General features: G+C 37.4%; 1 long non-coding RNA gene across 1 annotated transcript; it reads left to right on the top strand.

The window, feature by feature from the left end:
- Positions 1–5,456: 5,456 nt before the first annotated feature.
- On the top strand, positions 5,457–12,173 carry LOC120481628 (uncharacterized). Its single transcript, XR_005623346.2, has 3 exons — positions 5,457–5,829; positions 7,062–7,153; positions 11,776–12,173. It is a non-coding gene; the product is annotated as an uncharacterized LOC120481628 (long non-coding RNA).
- Positions 12,174–21,699: the final 9,526 nt, after the last annotated feature.

Genomic DNA, 21,699 nt, shown 5'->3' with positions numbered 1-21,699 from the left:
AGATTATATATCATCTCAAAGTCACCATTGGAGGGTTTTATTAATAATTTTATTGTTGAGAAGGTCGATGAAAAGCTTCAGCTCAAGGCAAAAATGTACAGGTCACAGTGTAAACGTGATAAACCGCATATCGTTGCCATCACCGTTTGGTGCTATTTAAGCCTAGTGCACACTACATGATTTTAAAATGTCGGGCTGAACTGTGCAGTTTACACTACATGACTTGCTCTCAGTGAAATCATGAGTGTTCAAGTTGTTTAGCTGTTCACACCACACAACACAGCGTGATTGATCCACAACAGGAGGTAACTCACTACACGAGTTAACAACGCACTACATAGAGATACAACCACGATCGGATGATAAGAGCATATCATTTGTGACTCAATGAGAGCTGTTTCAGTACTATAGTACGGTCTAAATCCTGAAAATAATCAAACAAATAACGAGTTGACAACAACACGATTCTATCTGGTCTAGAAACCATGTTTTGTCACGAAAAACCACGCAATAAAACGAACCAGAAATGACGCGAAACTGCAGAGAAGAACACAACACGCGAATATGGACGTCAGACAGAAACTAGTGCTGCACACTGTTTGCTCGACGATCTGCTCTGAGAAAAAAAAAAATGCAAAAAAGAAAAAGTAAGATTTACCTGGTGTCCTCAACCCATGCGTTGCTATGATTGGCTGTACTCATGACATCACTGAGATTGAGTCGCGCGACTGCTCGAGATATCTAGCATGCTAGATATTTTTCTGAGCTCGGTGACCTGTCTGCGAGCTGTCTGCGAGCTGTCTTTGATGCGTTGTTGGCTCTTTCACACTATCGGATTGGCGAGCGTTAATCGTCCGCTAATCGCCCGCGATTTGCACGCGATAACACCCTGACTTGTCGGCGACTCAACGATTTGCAAATCGGGCTTAAATCGGGCTTAAAATCACGTAGTGTGAACTAGGCTTTAGATGAATCATTCCGCACAACATTGTTAACATTTGTTATCTCAGTTATTTACAGATACGTTAATGAAGCTAAGTGACATGATGTACAACGCAGCTAGAAGCTAACGTTAACATTTTCTAATGTTAAGCTAACGTTAGCCTAACGTTATAACGTTCAAATACGTTCTTGACTTAACTTAGAACAGGTGTAGACATCCTTGTTTGATTTATCCACGTTTAGTTTGTGTTGTGGTCTATCGCATAACTTAATCTCGGTTGAGATGTGGCTTGGGAAAGAGTAAAAAATACACACCGTCGCCCAGCCTCTCGTAAACCTGTCGGAGTTGCATGTACCCCATGCACACCGTTTGACCATTTTAAAGTTAAAATGACAAGAAAAAAAACAAATGAAAACTGACTAACGCATTTCAATGGACGTGGAAGCAGAGAATGACCGAATGTATTGGGTTAGATGCGCACTGATTGGCTCATCGCATTTGAGGGCGTGGCTTAGCCATAGGTCAATTCACTCACGTGGTGTTTTTCTCTCAATCTCTCTTTTCGTGACCAGAATGATAGTTCCGCTTAATTATCTCATCGATGTTGTAAGATTTGATTGACGCGCTTTGACAAGAAGGGGGAGGCGGGGCCTTGTGTAATTTGCAGGGTATAGGGAGGATCGGCTTGAAGGGTTGGTGGCTCCTGCATCAGACATCTGGACTTTATTATTTGAATGTGCCAAGTGTTGAAATTGCAGGAAGGTCAGACTAACTACATTAAAGCAGGCGTCCCACATGGCCTATCAAAGCGGAAGAGCAAAATGCTGGTAGTGTGGGGCAATCCCATTAACTAGACTGGGGTTTTGCTACATGCAGACAGACAGAAATGCTCTGTGAGCCTTCACATGAAGCCAGCATATGGACGTTCCTGAAACATCTGTGAGGCTCTGTTTCTTTCTCTCCTTCTACATCCATTTCTCCCACCCTCTCCCAGTGATCTTTGATATTTATTTTTGGGCACGTTGGCTAGCCTTACATGGTCTGGCATTGGGTGCAGCTCTTTCTGGAAGACGCCCACTGGTCTGCCCTCCGTCTGTGGCAGCGGCAGGACAGGAATACCAGACGTTTGAAGTCATTTTCATTTTCATTGTGCTTTGGAGATCAGAATTACGTATATCGGATTATTAGAACAAGATTTATTCCAGTGGCAAATAAACAACTGTAATCTGACTTTCTTTGTAATCACTGACATTGGAGTTTACTCGTTTACTAAACAATGGAGATCAAATCTGTGTGTGATAAACATCTTGTTCACCAATGTAACTGCAATAACAATGAATGTTTGATGCAACTGTTATAAAGAATGAAAGGAACTATTTGCCTGGTACTCGCTCAGGACAGTTAGAAAGGGAGAGAGAGCTGGCCAGAACTTCCCACACAGAGAGCGGGTGGTGAATAAGACGCATTGTGTCACATAGGACACAGCAACAAATCGCTCTTTGAATTGTTGTGGGGTAAGATTAATGCACAACAGCACAATGCAAACTCATAAAGCCCAATTTAGAGGACGACACAGAGGCGTCAGGCGCCCCATTCTCCATTCACTGGTCTGATTAAGTCATTAGGTCAAGGTTTTCCTTATTCATTGTGGATTTCTATTTAAGTAAATCTTGATATTTTTTATTTGATTTGTTTTGGAATGGAAAGTACCAGTGTTTAGTTACCTAAATGAGTCACATAGGCCTTATCATCGCTGTCCTCGTCAGAGCTCCTTTCCCCAAGTACATTCAGCATCTGACTCATATTCATGATCTCAAACATATTCTCAAAACTATCATTTTCAACACATTCAAAATCAATATTTTGATCGCTAACAGGCAGCTTCCTCACCATCAAGTGACTGTGACACTAACATTTGCGCACAGTACTTGCTCTGCTGTAAATTATCTGGTGTAATCCTTTGCTTTATGCCTGCAGTGATTATGAGTGAAACATCACTTCATCATCAGACATACATTTAAAGGGTTAGTTCACCCAAAAATGAAAATTAAGTCATTAATTACTCACCCCCATGCTGTACCAACCCCGTAAGACCTTCGTTCGTCTTCGGAACACAAATGAAGATATTTTTGATTAAATTTGAGAGCTGTATAACTACCACATTGGCTCCTAAGGGACTGCCTCTTGACGGCCCAGAAAGTCAATGAAGAAAATGTTTAAATATCCCAAGTGACTACCGTGGCTCAACTATATGTTTATCAAGCGACGCGAATACTTTTTGTGCGAAAAAACAATAAAAAATAACGAGTTTATTCGACTATTTCTTTTCTTCCTTGTAGGCCAGAACGAGACTTCCTTATAGATTTCCACGACGCATGCGCGAGAATTGCGATCTGAAGTAGTGTAAGCTGTTGTACGCAGATCGCAAATCTCGCGCATGCGTCGTGGAAATCTATAAGGAAGTCTCGTTCTGGCCTACAAGGAAGAAAAGAAATAGTCGAATAAACTCGTTATTTTTTATTGTTTTTTCGCACAAAAAGTATTCGCGTCGCTTGATAAACATATAGTTGAGCCACGGTAGTCACTTGGGATATTTAAACATTTTCTTCATTGACTTTCTGGGCCGTCAAGAGGCAGTCCCTTAGGAGCCAATGTGGTAGTTATACAGCTCTCAAATTTAATCAAAAATATCTTCATTTGTGTTCCGAAGACGAACGAAGGTCTTACGGGGTTGGTACAGCATGGGGGTGAGTAATTAATGACTTAATTTTCATTTTTGGGTGAACTAACCCTTTAACATTGAAGTCATTAGAGAATCAATTATTGTTCCATAAAAAATATACTTACACTTTTACATACCTTGGGTCGCTAGTGACCCTATCCACGATTTACAAATATAAAACAATTAGACAACAGGCATTCTTTTCATATTTTTTTTCTTGTTATATTGTTTATAACAAATAGATTTAGGAAAACCAAGAAGGCTGATGTCTAAGTTTCAAAAATGAAAGAGGGAGGTGACTTCCGGGTTGATAAAGACTTTCATTTTCTTGTGCATTCTTATTTTTTTTATTGATCCACATGGATTTGCGTGATATTTAAGGCTAATTTTTGTTGCATAACTCATCCTGTCACATACTGTAAATGAATGATACTTTGATCCATATACAAATATGATAATTATACATACATGAATGATTTTACACCCTGTTGAGGAGTGGTGCGTTATTACTTTTCTAACCTGTTTGACTTTTATGATGATAAAATGGGTGAAAAAAAATCCACATCTGAAGACCAGATACTTGGCTGTGGAGTCTTTTGACTTGGCTAGTAAAAATCAACAGTGACCCTAAAAACCCTAGCAACACTCTGGCAACCGTCATCAACACCCTATGATCATGGAGGCGAAGTGAAAGCAAGTTTTGTAATATTTCTTGGGGAGAAAAAATATACACTGACTCTATTGTGATCCACTGAACTGTATTCAGGTGATGAACTGTGCTCTGAGGCACAACGTGGTAATGAATCCACTGTAGGAGTATTCTCCTAATACAGTACAAGAGACTTTAGACTGTGTGTCTAAAGGTCTTATTACACTTTGTGCACAGGATTAAGATCCACAGGATGACTACATAAAAAAAAGCAGGGATAAGAGGAGACGGTGAAGGCAAAAGTGCTCAGGTTACGCATTACACACATGATTAGGCTTCATGCTCCTGCATTAAGCTAGTTTTTCGTCACACTCCGGAGCACTGATGTTATGGAAGTGAACTTCAATAAAAGAAATTCTGTGGTTAGTCAGTACAAAACTTACCACCAAGGTGCTAAGGTGTTTTGGATGGTTCCCAGGGTGTTGCTAAGAGGTTCTGAGTGGTGTCTAGTGTGTTGATTAATGTTTGCTTACTGGTCCAAGTCAAAAGGGCTCACCTTAAAGGGATACTCCACTTTTTTTTTGGGAAATGGGCTCATTTTACCACTCCCACCCCCAGAGTTAAACAGTTGAGTTTTACCGTTTTCAAACCCATTCAGACGATTTTCTGATATTTATAAGAATATCAGAAAACAGACAGTTTCTGGTCTCATTGACTTCCATAGTAGGAAAAAAATATACTATGGAAGTCAATGAGACCAGAAACTGTCTGGTTACTGATATTCTTATAAATATCAGAAAATCGGCTGAATGGATTCGAAAACGGTAAAACCCAACTGTTTAACTCTGGGGGAGTGGTAAAATGAGCCTATTTCCAAAAAAAAAAGTGGAGTATCCCTTTAAATCTCTACGATATTCATGTCTCCAGGTATGGTTTCGGTCCTTTCTTCAAGGTAAGTCCATCGGATTTCTTAATTGTACACCTCTCCTCAACAAGTCTCATGGTGTATCATTCATATCCATTTCACAAATGGTGCAGGATGAGTTGCATAGCAACATTTAATACTTACGGTTAGGGGTTTGTTTAAATCTCTAACTCTAACCTTGGAAAGGGAAACACAGAGTAGCAGAGGGAAGAAATGCTTGGCATCCAGCAGACAAAAGGGTGGGACTGGCAGGAAAGGCAGCGATGAGTAAAGCTCATGTTCTCCTTTATGAGCCCCTCATCTAACGGCCGCATTTGATTACAGTAAGGCTCAGAGTTGAGGAACTTTTACAGGATTACTGCCAGTTTCCTCCAGCACACACACACACACACACACAGACTGCTGGATGCATGGACCGTCTGGGTGAAACCGGAGTGGGGGAAGCTTTAATGAGGGGTATGAAGAGATGATGTTGAAGCCAGTCAGGGGAAACAGTGGGGAGTCTCCTTCGGATCGTACAATCCACTCGACTCATGTTATGTGGTTCATTCTGTTTTGATCCCAGTGAAGCTTCAAGAAGGAGTAAAAAGGTAAGGGTTCCTGTTGTTACGATGTATGCAGATGCTTTCTTTTTATTTAAGAATCTAGAACTTAGTTATACGTATCCCAGAGGAAATGTTTATTTAGAGAGCAAACTGAGACTTTTTCATGCTTCTCAAATTTTTCTCCTGAGGAAAAAAAAAACGTGGTATAATCTCCTGAAGAATTCCTATGGGATTTTGACTGTCTTTCAAAGTGTGCTCAAAATACCAAAAGTTTGCAGTCAAATATGAACTCAATTCCCTGTTCACATAAGGAATTTTAAGGAGAAACATCTGAGACAAAGTTGATTAGAAATGTCTTTTAAGCTACGAAAGAACAACCTGAATGAAATTCTAATTTTTTAAATGGGATTTTATGGCATCTTCTTCATGTTTCCAGTAATGTTGTCTGAAATTTTGATATATTTTTATATAATCAATATATATGTATATATATACATTCATACATTTATTGCAATATAGGTAATTATTGAACATTCCAGTGTTGGATCTACTGTACAAATGATTATCATATCGATTCATGAATTTGTGTACATTTTTACAAAGTAAAATTTGACATTATTACAAAGTACACTTTTTAGAAGTGTGTGAAAAGAAATGTCTTTTAGAAAACTTCATTGGTCTTCAATATAGTATTATATTATCTGTTGGTACTTTTTTTAAAAGATGCTTTTAAAATGTGAAGTACACTACAAGTGCACATTCAAGACAATTAAGCACACTCCTTTTTTTTACACTCAACCAACACCTCAAAATCACAATGTTTGCTTACACTTTATTTTAAGGTGATGTAGTTAGGCCTACATTGTACTTACTCAAATAAGCTCTGAGTAATATTAATTAAGTACATGTGGTTACAATAGAGTTGCGGTTAGGGTTTGGTTTAGGGTTAGTTACTTGTAATTATGCATAATTTACTGTTTTTGGTTTGACTTTATTTTAAGGTGTTATTGTTAGCATGTTATTATACTTTAAGTACTGAGTAATATTAGGCAAATACTACTGTACTACTACTATACTGTACTACTGTACTATACTACTGCAAATTTACTGTTAATATGGTAAGTAGATGTAACGTAACAAGGACACTGTAAAATGAGGTGTATTTATTTATTTTTTTACTATAGTAATGTAACGTGTAACTACGTCATCTTATTTCAAAGTGTTAACACATTTTAATGAATCTCAGCTTAAGGACAACATTTATTTTCTCACTTTAGTAATACGAGTTCAGATGGTGACGAGGCCCGGGCCAATCGCACCCATTAAGACGGCATTCAACCACCAACACTTAAAACGTACAGCAGTGATGGTAAAGATTCTTTACATCCCTCTTAAAGGACATTAAACCATTACCTAAGTCAAACTGATTTAAGACGTCTAATGAGTAATCCGGTCTGTAGAGTAAAATGCAGTCTGTGTCTTAAAAAGTGTGTTAGTGAAAATAAGGTGAAGATATACTGTGCCACCCTAAATGTCAAGAGTGCTCTCTAATTTGAACTCACACCCTTGACTCGTGGCCTGGAAGGCAATGCTGTTTTTCTGCTTTGAACGAGGGGCCAAGTGCTGTAATCTCAGCCCTCTCACATGATAAGGTTAGGCTGGGGTTGAGTGGGGGGTCTGGGCTGTTAGTGGTCTTGATGGGGGTGGATCAGTGTTTCTCTGTTCAGAGAGTGCACGGCTGCACGTTCATGCTGTTAATGGAGGGACCGAGAGATGGGAACTGTAATTTCTCAGATCATTTTCTACCACTTTGGTTTGGCCTCAGCCCCCCTTGTTCATTAGCAGTCATTAATTCCCAGGACAGATGATCAGAAAAACCTCCAGTGAGGGTAGTGAGTGCCGCTGAAGGCAGAAAAACAGCAGTGAGGATCACATGTGGAGGTCATGAGAGGCATGATTTGGGGCCCAGCTTCCCTCTCTCTTATCCAAAAGCATGTATGAACAACTACACATCAAACCATGGATGGAGCCTCAGTGTCAAGTGATTTCTCTTCAAAGTCAAATAAGTTACAAAAGATAGGTCAGAAATAGAAATAAATTCTGTAATTGTTTATATTTTTTCGTAGAACACAAAAGGAGAATTTTTGAAGAATGTTAAAGGAGAACTCCGGCGCAAAATGAACCTTTGGTCTAATAAAACATTGGTACCTAGTCAACCATGTTTTCATGATAATTGAATGTAAAGAGTTTTATCTCTAAAAACTGTTTAGCGTATAATGCAATGGGGGAATTGACTAAGTAAAAAGAAATACCACCAACAAGTCTCAAAATAGCCCCACACTAACACAGTAACATGAGGGTCCATACATGCAAAAAAGGGTAATAAATGTCCCTACAGCGCCATCTTAGGAAAACAGTCTCGACTAGTCGAACCACAAGCGACGTGCTGAGTGAGCTGAACTGTATGAAGTTGAGCGAACTTCTGAACTGTATGAACTGCTCTCGTGGTTTGACTTTTCGAGACTGTTTTCCAAAGATGGCGCCGCCTGTATACGCGTATAAGTTCTCAATGCTTCGTTTTGCATGTATGGACCCTCATTATGTTACTGTGTTAGTGTGGGGCTATTTTGAGCCTTGTTAGTGGTATAAACTAGCGATTTCCCTTTACTTAATAAATGCCCCATTACTAGCATTATAAGCTAAACAGTTGTTAGAGATAAAACTCTTTACATTCGATTATTATGAAAACAAATCTCAGAGAACGATTGACTAGGTACCGATGTTTTATTAGACCAAAGGTTCATTTTGCGCCGGAGTTGCACTTTGACATAATGGTTCACAATTGACCACATAAAAAAAAAATCAGAAAAGTAGTTCATATGACACAATATTGCAAGTCTCCTGAAGCAATGGTTGAACTATTGTCATAAGTAGCATAATTTTGTTCACCCCATCACAAAACAATTTCATCAATGTCTCAAACTGTGCTCAAACATTATAAAATACTAAAGTCTGCAAGATTTCGAGAGTTCGAAATTCAATGAATCTTTTAATATCTATAATCTTGTAGTATGTTCTGTTTTTTATTTTATTTTAACAAAACAAGTTTAGATATTATTGAGATACCATTGCTGTGAACTCTTGTATGTCTCTTGAGTAACATTTGAGCAATAACATTTTCCCCCAGGATCCTTAACTTTCTGTTGAAACTTGTGATAAAAGCAAAATATAAAATAAATAAAAAAATACATTGGCAGGCATGAATTTCATAATTTCATGACTGACAACCGTAAAAATTGTCTGTATTGCAATTGCTCATAACTCATCTCACACTCAAGCAATTTCCTTGCATCACATTGCACAGCTAAAGAAAATATGAGGTAGAAAGTAACCGGTTTTAAAACAAATTCAACACAGCTGGACTGGTGCTCAAACAACTGTTGCTTGCTATGACTCAACGTTTTTACTTAGACAAATGTATACAGGTGAGGAAAACTCATTGAAGGATGGATTTATTACCCTTTTTTGACTTGCGTCAACATCTTAGTAACTGCATAGCAACGCCCTGGCAACCACCCACAAACACCGTAGCATTGTCACATTAATGAGCTGTTTTAATCGAGCATGTGGTGAATGGTTGCTAAATGCTAATTAGATTTAGATTTATGTCGATTTTGGAATATCTATTCTTTTTAGTGTATGTATTTGTGTTTATTTTAATGTATTTGGATGTGTTTGTGTACAGTGTACTTTTTAGTCATCTGTAGCTTACCTGGTCATCTTTATCAGACAACAACGAGGACCAAACTGGAAATAAGTTTGTAACTTTCTTGTGTTATCCTCGACAGTTCTGATAAATGTATAATGTCACGGTGATGGCATCCTGTATGCATTTATTTTTTGTACTGTCTAATAAATCAAATCAAATCACTTGCGAGCATGCCTCATGATAAATGTCTAATCTAGAATGAAATCTAATACCCATAAATATGCCTGAAGTCACCTCTAAATATATCTACATACTATACAGAAAGCTATAATCAGTAATAATGATAGCGAGAGCAGGATACAACTGCATGCACAATACATCATGTAATGTAATATCCCCCCAATTTGGCTGAAGACAGAAGGCCGTTCTTCGCTCATGCCCCTCCACACCCACATTACGCTGCACGAAGTGGAACGGAAGCAGCGTTTGATTAGCCTCTGTAATCAGGGTCTGTCCAGACACAATAATGACATTATTACAGTATTACAGATTCTTATCTAGTAAAGCCCACAGGTCATGTCCTCAAAAAGACAATCTGGACTGTACTCACAGCAACACAGAGGAACTAACCCCACACTACTAACCCCATTTCTTTCATATAAGAATAAAAGAGCTTACATGCAACGAGAAGTAGAGAAAAGATGTTTCAGAAAGTTGAACTTTTTTGAAAATGTTGGTTGTCCACCTCAAGAGGTCAAACTAAAATAGTTTATGATCTATTATATGATAAATACTATACAAAATTTTGGAGATATATCACTTTTTAGCAATAAACATTTTCCCCAGCTCTAATACAGCTATATGAAAATTGTAAGAATATGCAATGGGGTTGAAGATAAAAATGTTTCCGATTTAGGGTACTTATCCCTTGAGTTAGTTTTGTTTATAAAACAGTATGGTTATTACAGTAAAAAAAAACTGTAATAGATCTAATAAGGCATTTCATGTCATTTGACAGTACTGTAATTTTACTGTACTTAACAACGTGTAATCTAAAGGGTTTTTATTGTGAAAAATAAGAAGAAATCTTAAAGGAGAACTCTGGCACAAAATGAACCTTTGGTCTAATAAAACATTGGTACCTAGTCAATCGTTTTCTGAGATATGTTTTCATGATAATCAAATGTAAAGAGTTTTATCTCTAAAAACTGTTTAGCGTATAACACTAGTATATGGGGCATAGAATAAGTAAAAAGAAATCACTAGTTTCTAGTGAAAGAAATTACTAACACAAAGAAATTACTAACACAGTAACATAATGAGTGTCCCTACATGCAAAATGAAGCATTGAGAACTTTGTAAGTGTACAGACAGTTTAATAAGAAGATACTTTATAAAGGTAGTTCACTTCGTGTGTCAGACAGGAGCCATCTTGGAAAACAGTCACGACAAGTCAAACCACGAACGTTGTGCTGAGTGATCTGAACTGTATGAACGACATTCAGGGATCGACTTATCGAGACTATTTTTTAAGATGGCTCCTGTCTGTATACACGAAGTGAACTGTCTTTATAAAGTATCTTCTTATTAAACGGTCTATACACTTACAAAGTTCTCAATGCTTCGTTTTGTATGTAGGGAGCCTCATTATGTTACTATGTTAGTGTGGGGCTATTTTGAGCCTTGTTAGTGGTATAAACTAGTGATTTCTCTTTACTTATTATATGCCCCCATTACTAGCGTTATACGCTAAACAGTTTTTAGAGATAAAACTCTTTACATTCGATTATTATGAAAACAAATCTCAGAGAACGATTGACGAGGTACCGATGTTTTATTAGACCAAAGGTACATTTTGTGCCGGAGTTCTCCTTTAAGAAAAAATCTGTAAATTGACATTCCTAAAATTCATTCCTACATGACACTTGACATTTGGTGTGTTTTTTGTCCATTAAAATAACTCTTTCTGTGTTTTTCTTCTTATCAGATACACAATAGGGTTTGATGTTACGTCTTATATTTTTATGCAATATGTGCACCTTCTACAACACATTAGTATTTACCTCAGCTTGTGGAAAAGCTGCTTGTTTCTTTCTCTTTTACAGTGCACTTTTCTAAAATGTTACATTTCTTAAGGGAATCAACACATGGGGAAACTATTTTAGCTAAACATTTTAGGAATTAATATGTTGATTCATTAGTATTTTTTTTCTACAATGTTTTGAATATCTATGTTTGATTATTGAACATTCAGTTCTAACTTATAGTCTTTTGTTTTGCAGCCTAACAACTGTCCTAGACTCCACGACTATCCTCCTGGCAGGGATCGCTGAATATTTCAGACGAGCAAGGAACATTCAGACTGCAGGATTACAGTCCTTCTTTGGAGTTTGTGAGGCTTTTGGACTGCACTTTATTTTGAAAGAATTAGATGCAGTCTGTTTGATTCACTCTTGTGTTCTGTGGCACCAACCCCCCCACATAGTGTAAAGCAACAAACTTAATTTAGAGATGTGCGAAATATCAGAAAAGCCAAACGAAGGACTTTATAGAAAATAGTTCTTTCAGTGGCATTTAAAAATTTCACATGAGAGTAATGATTTCTTAAAATGATGTAATCATGTTTGCTATACTTGGCAATACACAAATTAGGGGTTAAACACTAAACTGTGAAAGCTGATCAGCCCTCATGTCTGTGATTCAAAATGCTACACCACAAATTAGCTATGTTTTTTCGGACATGTCCCATGGTGATATTCTTTGAACAGACTGATCTCATGAAGTAGCGTGTGTATGACACGCCAATTCGTATTTCCATTTTTGCCGTGCTATCAAGACGCATAATCGCCTTTCAGCGTGTTTATGAACGCCGTTGACTTAACGTTATATAAATATATGACTTACCTCAACCCCGTCCCTAAACCTAACCGTCACTGGGGTTAATGGCATTTATGACTGTTCCCTTACCATCCTAGGTAAAAAAAAGATATGACTTACCTCAACCTCATCCCTAAACTTAACCGTCACTGGGGTTAATGGCATTTATGACTGGAGATTTGACTGCGTGTACAGACACGCGGAATGACGCGGACGTTAATGGCGTAGACATACACGCATGTACGCGGATAGCTCAAAATGCGTAGAAATGACACGCCACCTGACTCGAAAGTGGCGTATATGTTTACGCAAAAGTCATGATGTCATGTTGTCTTTGGAGTACCTCAGAATACCACGTAAATACATCTATTTATACCATGTCACGAGGGTGTTACCACCATCCTTTTAAAGTACATTTTTGCAAGAGCTACTGCAGATAAGAATCTTTGCCGCAATGTAATGAGTGTCAGATTACATCTCTTTCTCACCTCACCCATGAATTAATCTTACAGCAGTAGGCTATGCAATAAGTGATGTCGACTGTTAATTTCAAAAGCCTTATCTTTTGTTGCTTTATAGCGAGAAAATTGCATCAAGTTTCTTATCTGGGTGTAGTGTGGATAATTAGGGAAATACCTAGAGTTAAGCCAAGCATGGGAGAAGCAGGATTCGGGGTGGGATGGTGGGGGTTACCGGTTTGTTGTGGCTGTGTGGGTTCCTGGCATGCGGATTTGTGACTGTAGTGAAAAATCACATTGCCAGGGATTACCACACTGTCATGGCCTTACCAGCAGTTCATGAGGAAATGGACAAAAATGGAGGAAATTTGAAAAAAGTGCTCCTGCTATTGGGGTTTAAGAGGGAAACTTCCTTAGGGGGTTTATACTCAAAAAGCAAAACACCTGCATTTGTGATGTCATTCTGAGCGGGTGCAGAGCTTAGCTGATTGGTGAACGTGCACGCTTGGTTTTGTTGTTCACAGTGGCTAAGTTCTTCACCTGAAAAGAAACTAAGAAAGTGACGTTTTTTTTTTTTCTTTTGGCCTATGAGACTATGACTATGCTAAAACTATGCTATGTATATGTGCTAACATACTGGTAATATATAAACCTGGTAAAAAAGAAGTGCACTTTAGCATACTTTAAAGGGTTAGTTCACCCAAAAATGACAATTAAGTCATTAATTACTCACCCCCATGCTGTACCAACCCCGTAAGACCTTCGTTCGTCTTCGGAACACAAATAAAGATATTTTTGATTAAATTTGAGAGATGGATCACTGCTACAGTACATAGGCTGCCGAAGGGATCGAAACTTGATGGCCCAGAAAGTCAATGAAGAAAATGTTTAAATATTCCATGTGACTACAGTGGCTCAAGTATAAGTTTATCAAGCGACGAGAATACTTTTTGTGCGAAAAAAAAACAAACAAAAATAACGACTTTATTCGACTTCGTCCCCTTGGAATTATAAGGTTCTATCTGCGTTCTGAACAGTTTTGAGATATTGAGCTTCAAAGTTTTTACATTCCATATAGGAAAATGTGTATGGGGAACAAGTTTCTTTCAAACATAAAAATAACAGGGACCCTAAATGTACAAAACACATCACATAATGTAAATAAATTGTCACAGAATAAGAATATGTGAATAACTCAATTTTGACAAAAATGTCAGATAGAACCTTATAATTCCAAGGGGACGACTTTTCCTTTTCTTCCTTGTAGACCTGAGACGAGAGTTCAAGAGATTTCCACGACGGATGCATGAGAACTGAACTTCTTGCGCATTCGTCGTGGAAATCTCTTGAACTCTCGTCTCAGGCCTACAAGGAAGAAAAGGAAAAGTCGAATAAAGTCGTTATTTTTGTGTGTTTTTTTCCGCACAAAAAGTATTCTCGTCGCTTGATAAACTTATAGTTGAGCCACTGTAGTCACATGGAATATTTAAACATTTTCTTCATTGACTTTCTGGGCTGTCAAGTTTCAAGGTTTTACAAGGTTTGGTTTCGCCGGTTTCTGCAGAAAGTTAGAGAAAATAGAGGAGTCAAAGGTTATATGACGCCATAGACGGGCGATGAAACGGAAATAAAGAAACGTCCTGTGTCTTCGAATTAAACTTAAAACTTAAAATTTCTCTGGACTTGAAAGTTGGTAGAAACTGTTGGGATAATGTAAATACACATCTAATAGAAATATATAACATAGATACAGTTATTTTTGCTATTTTTAAAATGGAAAAAAAACATATTGTACCTTTAAGTCTGAACTGAATGTAGTTTTTGGACACATAACTGCATTGCAATTAAATTAATATGTGTTATGGTTTCAATTTATAATGCGATTAGCTGGACTTGAGATTTATTTTTAAACCCACTTTAGTATGACTTATAGGCCTAAGAAGTTTCTTTCTTACTATTGAAAGAATATTTTACAACACAATATTGTGTAAACTGCTGACAGAATTTTCTCAGGCCATATTTCTAAATGTTAACGTATAATATATTAGCATCAGACAGACATAATGAATAACAAACATATCTAAGCTGAAGATGATAGATGTGTTATGATCAAACACACATGGGTAATGATAAATCTTGCTTAAAATGTGCCAATATTGAAACAGAACACGGCTCCCATAAGACTGTTGGCTGAAGCTTTCATTGTGAATGCAAATGTCTCATTCAAAGCAGATGGTCATTATCTTAAAGGTGAAGTGTGTAATTTATGTGCCACTATAATAGTGTCACCAAACAGAGCTGCAAAAATAATAGTGTTTTCAAACAGGTATCCCAAACACTGCTGTGTACTAATGTAAAACATATAGCCCCGCCCCACTAACCCCATTGGTTGAGCTGTTGCTGTTGTCTGGGTGGGTCAGGAGCCTCAAACAAACAACGCAATGTTTTGCTGCAGTATTTACAGTTTTTGAGGGAATCAACCTACAAATTGTTGACTTGAAGTTCTTGCTAAATGTTTGGATAAGTGTTCTTCAACATCGTACTTCAGCTTTAACTAAGGATGCAAATGAACATGATTTAAAGTGTAACAATGCAACTAAAATAAATCACTGTGATCAAGAAATCATTATCCTGAAAAGGTAAGATGAGTTGGCTTTCTAACTTGGTGGTCTTTTCATGCACCTGTATGGTTTTAAAAATATCAAATGATAATCTGTGTAGAGTTGTGTGTCTCATCAGGACCTGAGCTCCGGTGCCTTCTGAGCTGATATCAGTTGTAGTAAAATACTGGCTCAGTTCAGCAGGAACAGGAGTGTGGCCCAAAGAACCATCTACTTTCAAAGGCCTTTTGCAGAACCTACAAATATTACCTGAAACAAGTCTGTGTTTGATTTGTTCTTGTCTCTAAACGAATGTCCTGAAATGCCTTGACCTTAAATGAACCAGGAGGGCTGGTTTCCCAGGCACGGATTAAGCAAAGTCCCACAATAAAAATAATTTCCAGTGAGAAGGATCGAAAGTTCATGTGACTTGACTTGGTCACATTTGAATGACTTGAGAACTGTTTGAAAATAAACCACTTGTAAATTGACTTGGTCTCTTTGTATGACTTGGATTTACTTTTAGTTTGTTTCACACAATGGACACAAAATTAATTGTAAGTCCATTAAAAAAGTACAACAGTAAAATAGAAAAACATTTGGACTATGTTATACAAAATAGGGCCTTAATAATCTCAAATAGTTTGTTTTTGACATATGAGAAGAAAACCCCCCACTACATTATTATTATTATTTTTTTATTTTTTATTTTTTTTTGGAATAATGGCTCTGTGGCCACAACAACTGCCAACACACACACTGCCTTTCCTGTTGAGCTTCACCAATGTACTGTATGTGCAGTATGTATGAGTGTAACGCCCCCTGGTGTTGAGCCTGCAATCTAAATTCACATCCAACTCTTATATACTGTACACACTATATGCATCTAGCCTAATATATTTCATTCTGTAAGGAAGCAGAAAGTAAGCATACATATCGGAAGGTTTTGAAGATTTTTTTTTTTTTAATGAACATAATCACTAAATAGAGATGTTAAAAATGTTTTGGATTGCTGCGGGTCTGCACCCAATTCTTAAAAAGAGATTTATCAAATATGGTTGGACTTTATATGGAAAAAACAAAATACATTTCATAAAGAAAACAGTTGAATTTACATAATTGAAACATTAAATAATACATATAATACAAGTTAAGTGGCTTAGTCAGATTGTTATGCTAATTCAATTTGAAATTGTATTGCCTCCCATATTCTCTCAAGCCTTGGAAATATATATATTTGAATGTTGATAAATACCAGTAAATAAAAATGTATTTGCCAGGCCTTTTATCATTGTCCTTGATTTCCAAACATTACTTTTTACCTCATAGGTTTTATGGAACAATAAGAACACATTATAAACACATTGGTTTGATAATGGCATCATATTGGTGGGTTGGTTATACCATATTTTACATGGTTTTCTTTTAAATTGTAGTACGTTTTCGCACATTATAAGATTCCTGTGACACCAGGGGCCTATGCAAAAGTTATTGCTGTTTGTTAAGTTACAGAGCCTCCATGGCCATGACAGGAGAGGCAACAACAAGTCCACCATCACAGCCATGATGGCTGGTTCAGGTTTGGACAGGAGTAAACCATGAACGATGAAGCTGATGAAGAGTAGCCTGTCTGTCAGTGTGATTTCATACTCATATGAAAACTCACAAAACGGCTAGATGTATTCCTATTTTGACTTTTAAATTGCCAAGTAGTAAACTCGGCCCATGATATATCTAGATGGGCTGCTGGATCTACTTGGCGTAGTCTTCTGTTATGAGTCACTGCTCCAAGACTTGATATGCTGCCCAAGTGGCAAGCCTTTATTTTGGACAATTCATTAGAGTAGTCAAAAACAGGTAAATGGTCAAATATAATCCAAAACATGGCAAAATTCAAGAAAACAGACCAAGAACATGAACACTGGAACAGGGAACTACAACATGTGCTCAGAAATGCAGCAGTATGTAGAGAAAGCAATGGAGAGCACAGCTTAAAAAGGCTAATTTAGACAAGCTAATGATCGACAGCTAGGATAAATGTAACCCTAGAGTATGGGAATGGATTATGGGCAATATAGTTCATCATGGGAGAGAAAGGGAGTAGGTGGACATCATGGGCAGTCCAGCTGGAGGATCTTATTGAGAGTGAGGAGTCACGTGCCGATTTGGGTGAGATCTGAGCCGGTCGGCCATGATGGTAGGAGACCATCATGGCTATTGTTTGCCAGGGGCAACGCCTTCAAAACTTCACAGAGGCGCGACTAAACATTCCAGAAATAGCGAAAGAGAGACAGTGCAGTTTAGTATTATTTTACATTTTAGCGATACGCTGTAGTTTCTTTGGAAGATTTGGAGAAAGAAGAGAAATGAAAGGGGTTCTATCGGGAGAGACTACTGTAAAACAATGCTAGCCAGCTTCATTTAGGGAAACTGCTTGACAATTAACTGACAGCAGCAACAGCGAGCAAATAATGATTTCAAAAGCACAAAGTTCGCCTTTTTATTTAACACAAACGAACTAAATTAGTACTCTGGTTTCAACTAGAGTTGATTAATTTGTTATAGATATATCTGTACACCGAGATGTTTTAAAAAGACTAATTTTTTAATGACGTACGCCTCGCATTGACGGGAATGTCCGATCTATCCACTTAACATTGCATGGCAGGTGCAAATACATGTACATGATTCACATTAGATTTATTGACACATATGAATTGGGCCTGAAACATACGGACTGAACTCTTTAACGTAACAGGTTTGGGGGTTTCTAAGTCTTGCATCCAGCTGTACCAGAATTGTTTATTTGCTTCAAATGACTTAAAGCTTCTGAACTCTTGCATTGTGTTGGCAACCAGTAATGGCTTGTTAATGGATTACTGTGTCATGACTTTATATCATAATCATTTCACTGTTAACTATTCTTACCGAATTCAGCTCATGATTTAACATAAACTTACAATCAATTACGCATCCCACTACTTAACCAGTACTGAGCTATGTTGTGTGTCTGGAATCTGGATGCAGCAAATGGTCGTCTGACCTTAGTTCATGTTTCCTGTTTTTTGGTAGGGAGAACCGATTCCTCGGGAACTGTTGTAAGTCACAGTAGGTTGAGTTTGATGGGAAAGAGAATATCACAAAACAGATTAAGACCTTTTAGGAAAAAAATTATTAGTGGATTTAGTATTTTCTATGTTTGATATAGAGGATCAGTGAAAATAATGTCAAACTAATCCTGTGCCATTCAGTAATGTTTATGACGAAGCTGCAGATGTTGACAATAAATTGTTTACATTAATTTTAAAATTAATTATTCCTTCTGAGCCTGATTGATTTAGTTTACCCCTAAATGTTAATTAATGCATTAACTATCAGACATGTACAAACATGTAGTTAAGGCTGTAACTACAAACATGTAGTAGTACAAACATGTAGTTGTTATTCATGCATGAATCATAATGACTCATGTCATAGTAAAAGGGGTGGTAAAGTATGATTTCACTTTTCTAACTTTAGTTAGTGTGTAATGTTGCTGTTTGAGCATAAACACATTATCAAAGCTACACACAAAGCAAGGGAAGATATTTGCTTTTAAAGAAAAGGATTACAACAGATGGCTGGTATATAGGGACTACAAGACATTCCTCCAGAGTAAGAGACATCACGCAACACGCAGTCCATGTTGGGAAGAGGAAAAGTTGATGCATAAGAGAACATTTTGTGAGTCAGCTCAAACTTTAACATCCATCTTGTCATATGCAAAAGAAAGATAACTCCACATCAACAACATAAATTCATCAACTCAGAGTCGTCCTGTTGGATTCTACCTGTTGTCACTTCTTGAGTGTGTCCATCTTTGACTGACTCCGTTTTAACATTAAAGGGAGAAGAGTTTCTGTCATTTTAGTGTGTGTGCGTGCATGAGGAAATCGCAGCCAGCTGCTAACACACACGAGTTCTTGAAACCCCGCCCGCTGCAGCAACTCATTTGCATTTAAAGCAAACCCTCAAAAAGTGACAACTTTAACATGCTACATAAAAATATCTGTGGGGTATTTTGTGCTAAAACTTTTCTCTCACACACACACACACACACACACACACACACACACACACACACACACACACACACACACACACACACACACACACACACACACACACTCACGCACGCACGCACGCACGCACGCACGCACGCACACACACACACACTGGGGACATCAGAGATTTATTTTACATCTTGTGAAAATGCCATTTTACCACCCCTTTAAGGATAACTCTTCATTGCCTCATGATTCAGGCATTATTGTAAAGTGTTACCGTTATGTTTACATTTCGAATGGGAGTTTGTGGAGAGTCTTCCACCTATGTGTGGTAACAGATCAGACCAGTTATATTTGTGAATCAACATCACAAAATCAGTTTTAAATGTTATCACAAAATTAAAAGTACATTTATATACATTTTTAAGCAGACTTCAAAACTATTTCAGAAAATGAAATGAACCAAAACTAGTTCATGTGATGATGAAAAACAACATGAACAGAAGATACAAATCATCACATGTATTCTCACAGCACAAAGTCCAAAAGAGCTCAGCAGAGGATCTTCACAGCACAGTCTTCTGTGTTTCAGTGGTGTGTGTTTGGAGATGAGTTGACTTCACAGTTTCAATGCGGTCTTACCGTCTTTAACATCATCCTCCCAGCTTTAGACAGCTGATTTACGGGCTTCTCATGAAACATGTTTCTAAATCCTGTAGTTTGTAAAAGCAGGATCTGAATGTCTGTAAAAACTGTCCAGTGAATTCCCTTGTACGGAGCCGGGAAGGCTGGAATCCACAAATCATTTTGTGTGGCTTTGCCACTTTGAAGGCATTGCAAGTATTTTAGAATCACTGCAACACTTGTTTATCAGCAAGTAAGATTATAAACTTTCCAGGAAGTTCTGTGAGTAGCTATGACATCAATGCTGTCACGTTCTCTTATTCTTTACTGAGTTGTAGTTTTCTAAGGAAAAAAACAGTTTAACACAAACATTCATGGGAACATGTGATTCCAGTGGTCTGTATCATTAAACACTAAATATCTCACCTTATCATGGACATCTTGAGATATATCACTGCTCTGATATATATATGACACTGCTCTGGACCACCAGAATCATGAAAAAACTGGAACAATAGAATAGTTATATGTTATAAGAGATATTTTTGATAAATTTATGCTTAGTCACATTTTTATCATCACATATAGTGAAGAACACAGTATCAGTACATGATGATCGTGAAAATGAGAAGGGAAGAATTTTCTGTATCTGTCATATTTTGCAACAATATAAAATACTAATAAATTATTTTTTTTTCTTTGAGAAGAAATAATACATGTATCGTATCAAACTAGAAGTAAACGGCATAATGCAAATTGTTGTATTCTATTAAAACTTATTATATACTTACAATTTGGTCGTTTGTCAATGCTCTCCCGTTTTACCAGCTGAGGTCTGGATGTGCGAGATTGTCCATTTCCCTGGATGTGCGAGCTCTCCATTTCCCCTGTTTCTCCTTACTCTTCTCACGGTTCTCGCTCTTCTTTGAGTTGAAGGAGGCTATCTCAAACGTATGCATGGAACTGATAAAATACTATTTCACATATTTTTTTAATTGCTATAGGGTGCAGATAATTAATTTTTCTGTATTCATGCAAAATGGTTAAGAAGAAAAATAGAATACAGAAAATATCTAGCTGTTGTCTCTGTATGTAAAGATTCCTATCCAGAATAAGATCTGAGTTCTGAGTGAATAATCTTTTTTAAGAATGTATGCTATATATATATATTCTTAGTGGCCAGCCCCCTTTCTATTGCATAACCCAGAGGTACATGTTGTTCTTTTTTAAACAAGAAAAGTCAAATGGTGACATGGAATGCGACACATTCACATATTTGTATCATGATCACATATCAGCTTTTCTTGAAGGTGAATATGAGAGGAGAAGCCTGTAAAACAGAGCAACCCCGTCTCACGGCAGTTCTTTATAATTGTCAAGAAATTTAATCTATTGATTTGAATGTCCCCTTCTGTGAAAATGGGTTGAACAGAGAGACCCTGTTCAGTGTGTCCGTGAGTGGGTTCGGCTGAACTTTGGTGGATCAAGTGTCTCATTTTTATCCACATAATGCTAGTAAAGAAATGATAGTACACTGAATGCTGCAGAAACGTGCTGGATTTCCCTTTAAGGTATTGCATCAGACATGATGATCCAGATTA

The sequence above is a fragment of the Pimephales promelas genome, chromosome 23 (genome assembly GCF_988280905.1).
Source record: "Pimephales promelas chromosome 23, fPimPro1.hap1.1, whole genome shotgun sequence".
Classification (NCBI taxonomy): Eukaryota; Metazoa; Chordata; class Actinopteri; order Cypriniformes; family Leuciscidae; genus Pimephales; species Pimephales promelas.
The sequence above is the reverse complement of the archived record's forward strand: the minus strand, read 5'-3'. Positions and strand labels throughout refer to the sequence as shown.